Below are 5,081 nucleotides of genomic sequence, written 5' to 3' on the forward strand. Positions count from 1 at the left end.
AAAGGAACTGATTATAAAGTGATTGCATATCCTTGAGACGGAGGAATTTTTACTTCCAGATATTTTTTACTATATACTATGTATTTTGATCCTTTTCTCTACAGTTATGTCCTGAGTTACTGCTTTTAAAGAGTTCTAAGAAAGTTTACAAGAGTTGTATCCAAACTTTTTCCAGTGGTCTGTGCCTTTAAAAGGCACAGCAGAGGCAGTAGCCCCCCTCTATCTCTCCCTCCTTTCCCTCCTCCTCCTCTCCTTGTCTCCAGCCGGAAGGGGGATGTGATGTAAAATCACAGTCAAACTTTTGGAAGTTCTCTCTGATTATTACAGAACAGAACTGTACAAACCCCAACAAAAAAAAGGCGACTGGCGGACAATCCACAAAGCAAAAAGTGGGGGGGATCAAGTCAGGCGACCATAGAGACCCCCCAGACCGGACATCTATTCTTCATACACAGGTCAGTTGGAAACTTTTTTTGGCTTCTGGGACTATGTGATCGGAATGACAAACAGCGAGATGTTGCGGGAACAATGGTTGGCGAGCGCCGGACGTCGTCAGATGGCGGAATGTTGGGGACATTCTTTTTTTTTAATTATCGCTTTTTAATAAATTGAGAATGTTCGTTAAAAAGTTTGGAAGTTTTTCAGAAATCATCGGAGACTTTTTGAAAAGTTTTCTAAATATTTAAGACTTTTGTTTAGAAGTTTGAAAAGTTTCAAAAGATCTTTTGAAAAAGTTTGTTTAGAATTTTGGGGAATTTTCCAAAAACATCGGAGTTTTTAAAGGAATTTTAAAAAAAAAAAACTTTTAGGGAAAATTCATTGAGAAGTTTTAGTAAAGTTTTTTTTTAGGGGAGAACTTTTCAAAAACATTAGAAAAAGTTTGGGGAGGCGTAAAAAGTGGTGTTTTTGAGATTTTATTTGTGTTTTTTTTCTTGCCTGGGAGTTTTTTTCTTAAGGTGGGGAGTGCGCAATGGGAACATGCACTAGGCCGGCCATTGATCAGATGATTGTTGTGTATTGGACGGTGCATAGACCTAATGGATATTCAATTCTAATGTAGCAAAAATCAAATTTAGTATGCGTGCAATAAAAAATAATAATTTTATTGTACTAATATCATTAGTATTTATATACTATGTATTTTCTATGGAAACAGCGCCTCTCTTGTCCACAGGCTGTGTGAGATATTGCATCTCAGCCCCGTTGAAGAAGAGTGGTGCTTTTTCTGACTTCCTCCATTACCTATTGAGATTTGAAGGGAAGATCTTTTATGACGCACCGCAATAATCCCATTACAAACCATTATAATCCGTTTCGAAACAGCGCCTCTCTTGTCCGTAGGCTGTGTGGGGTATTGCAGCTCAGCCCAATTTGGACAAGGGTGGTGCTGTTTCAGTCTTCCCACATTTGCCTATTGAGTTTTGAAGGGAAAATATTTTATGATGCACCGCCGACTTCCTGTCCAGTAATCCCATTACAAACCATTATAATATGTTTGGAAACAGCGCCTCTCTTATCCATAGGCTGTGTGGGGTATTGCAGCTCAACACCATTGGACAAGGGAGGGGATGTTTCAGTCTCTCCCATTGCTTATTGAGTTTTTAAGGGAAGATATTTTATGACGCACCGCAGACTTCCTGTCCGGTAATTCCATTCTAATCCATTTGGAAACAACGCCTCTCTTGTCCGTTGGCCGTGTGGGGTATTGCAGCTCAACCCCATTGGACAAAAGTGGTGCTGTCTCCGTCATATCCCATTGCCTATTGAGTTTTGAAGGGAAGATATTTTATGACGCACCGCATTAATCCCATTACAAACCATTATCCGTTGCGAAACAGCGCCTCTCTTGTCCGTAGGCTGTGTGGGGTACTGCAGCTCAGCCAATTGGACAAGAGAGGGGCTGTTTCTGTCTCCCCCATTGCTTATCGATTTTTGAAGGGAAGATATTTTATGACACACCGCCGACTTCCTGTCCAGTAATCCCATTACAAACCATTATAATATGTTTGGAAACAGCGCCTCTCTTATCCATAGGCTGTGTGGGGTATTGCAGCTCAACCCCTTTGGACAAGGGAGGGGCTGTTTCTGTCTCCCCCATTGCTTATTGAGTTTTGAAGGGAAGATATTTTATGACGCACCGCAGACTTCCTGTCCGATAATCCCATTATAATCCATTTGGAAACAACGCCTCTCTTGTCCGTTGGCCGTGTGGGGTATTGCAGCTCAGCCCCATTGGACAAACGTGGTGCTGTCTCCGTCATACCCCATTGCCTATTGAGTTTTGAAGGGAAGATATTTTATGACGCACCGCAATAATCCCATTACAAACCATTAAAATCCATTTCTAAACAGCGCCTCTCTTGTCCGTAGGCTGTGTGGGGTATTGCAGCTCAAGCTCTTTGGACAAGAGCGGTGCTGTTTCTGTCTTCCTCCATTGCCTATTGAGTTTTGAAGGGAAGATATTTTATAACGCACCGCAGACTTCCTGTCCAGTAATCCCATTACAAAACATTATAATCCGTTTGGAATCAGCGCCTCTCTTGTCCTTAGGCTGTGTGGGGTATTGCAGTTCAGCCCCATTGGACAAGAGCGGTGCTGTTTCAGTCTTCCCCATTGCCTATTGAGTTTTGAAGAGAATATATTTTATGACGCACAGCCGACTTCCTGTCCAGTAATCCCATTACAAACCATTATAATCCGTTTATAATTTGGGAGGTCACTTTTGAACGATGCCGGGAAAGACTTGCTAACAATTCCACTCTTAACGAGATTCCAGTCCTTGGAAATGTTTTCCAAATTATGAAATATATATATTTTTGTATGTCATTATGAAGTTCTGACGGGATAACTCAGCTATTCCGCGGTAAGCGCTTCATTGTTATGACTCAGCTTCCATAGCAACCAGAGAGTTGCTATGGTAACAAGGATTGGATTTGCATGCATAAAATTAGGAAAGCCCTGACAAATTAGCACTGTCAGCAACTATGGGGTCCGTTCTAAATAAAATCGTTTTACCTGGTAGATTATTCTTAACATGCTCATCCTGAGCCACCTGGTTCATGAACTGAACGTCAAGCTCAGTCTACATGGAAACATTATCCACAACCATGACCATCAGGAATCCAGAATGTTTGGACTTCTGGCGACTTCCTTGTAGCGGTCGCAGCGGTCACAAAAATACAGTCGTAAAGAGAATCTGTCTCTTGTCATAAATATGTTTTTTTTTATTACTTGGTGTTATAGCCGCCGTTCTCCTGAATCCGGCGATGTTTTTCTTTTGTTCCTGGGCCTCTCCATTCCTGAGATACGGCCTCTTCTTCCCTGCATACAAATCTAGTCTTATTAACAAGTGGGTGTGTTTTCTTGAGACCCACTCCCACTTGGCTAACGGGATTGGATTTCTATAGAGGTAAGAAAGGGCCGTATCTCAGGAACGGAGAGGCGTAGGAAGGAAAAAAAAACATCGCCGGATTCAGGAGAATGGTGGCGTTTACATCAGGTAAAAAAATAACGTGTTTTCTTTAAATGTCAACAAATCAGGAGTCAGGTCGCTTCTGCTCACATTATTATTATTTATTATTATAGCGCCATTTATTCCATGGCGCTTTACAAGTGAAAGAGGGTATACGTACAACAATCATTAACAGTATATAACAGACTGGTGTAGGAGGAGAGAGGACCCTGCCGCGAGGGCTCACAGTCTACAGGGAATGGGTGATGGTACAATAGGTGAGGACAGAGCTGGTTGCGCAGTGGTCTACTGGACTGAGGGCTATTGTAGGTTGTAGGCTTGTTGGAAGAGGTGGGTCTTGAGGTTCCTCTTGAAGCTTTCCACGGTAGGTGAGAGTCTGATGTGCTGGGGTAGAGCGTTTCAGAGTATGGGGGAGGCACGGGAGAAATCTTGTACGCGATTGTGGGAAGAGGAGATAAGAAAGGAGTAGAGAAGGAGATCTTGTGAGGATCTGAGGTTGCATACGGGTAGGTACCGGGAGACTAGGTCACAGATGTAAGGAGGAGACAGGTTGTGGATGGCTTTGTTTGTCATGGTTAATGTTTTGAACTGGAGTTGTTGGACGATGGGAAGCCAGTGAAGGGATTGGCAGAGTGGCGAGGCTGGGGAATAGCGGGGGGAGAGGTGGATTAAGCGGGCTGCAGAGTTTAGGATAGATTGGAGGGGTGCAAGAGTGTTGGAAGGGAGGCCAGAGAGCAGGAGGTTGCAGTAGTCGAGGCGGGAGATGATGAGGGCATGCACTAATGTTTCTAATGATTCTTGGTTAAGGAAACCACGGATCCGGGAGATATTTTTGAGTTGTAGTCAGCATGAGGTGAAGAGGGCTTGGATGTGCGGCTTGAAGGATAGAGCAGAGTCGAGGGTCACTCCAAGGCAACGAGCTTGTGAGACTGGGGAGAGTGAGCAACCATCGAGTTTGATGGAAAGGCTTGTTGGAGGAGTTGAGTGAGGAGGAGGAAAGACAATGAACTCTGTTTTGTCCATGTTAAGCTTTAGGAATCGAGCAGAGAAAAAGGATGAAATAGCAGACAGACATTGGGGAATTTTGGTTAATAGAGAGGTAATGTCAGGTCCAGAGAGGTAGATCTGTGTGTCATCAGCATAGAGATGATACTGAAAGCCGTGGGACTCTATGAGCTGTCCCAGGCCGAAGGTGTAGATGGAGAACAGCAGGGGTCCAAGAACTGAGCCTTGGGGTACACCGACAGATAGGGGGCGAGATGAGGAAGTGGTGTGAGAATGGGAGACGCTGAAAGTTCAGTCGGTTAGGTATGAGGATATCCAAGATAGGGCCAAGTCTGTGATACCCAGAGACGAGAGAATCTGTAGTAGGAGGGAATGGTCTACTGTGTCAAAGGCAGAGGACAGGTCCAGGAGGAGGAGGATAGAGTAGTGTCGCTTGGCTTTGGCGGTTAGTAGATCATTGGTGACTTTGGTTAGGGCATATGTATTTTTTTTATTACTTGGTGTTATAGCCGCCGTTCTCCTGAATCCGGCGATGTTTTTCTTTTGTTCCTGGGCCTCTCCATTCCTGAGATACGGCCTCTTCTTCCCTGCATACAAATCTAGT

General features: G+C 43.9%; 1 protein-coding gene across 1 annotated transcript in view; it reads left to right on the forward strand.

Moving 5' to 3' along the window:
* Positions 1–271: 271 nt before the first annotated feature.
* The window catches only part of LOC142251574 (discoidin domain-containing receptor 2-like), a 174,551-nt gene continuing 169,741 nt past the window's right edge, over positions 272–5,081 (forward strand). Inside the window, exon 1 of the mRNA XM_075324502.1 lies at positions 272–455. The gene's annotated coding sequence lies outside the window, so the exon portion shown is untranslated. The remainder of the gene's footprint in view (positions 456–5,081) is intronic.

The sequence above is a fragment of the Anomaloglossus baeobatrachus genome, chromosome 9, assembly GCF_048569485.1.
Source record: "Anomaloglossus baeobatrachus isolate aAnoBae1 chromosome 9, aAnoBae1.hap1, whole genome shotgun sequence".
NCBI classification, from domain to species: domain Eukaryota; kingdom Metazoa; phylum Chordata; class Amphibia; order Anura; family Aromobatidae; genus Anomaloglossus; species Anomaloglossus baeobatrachus.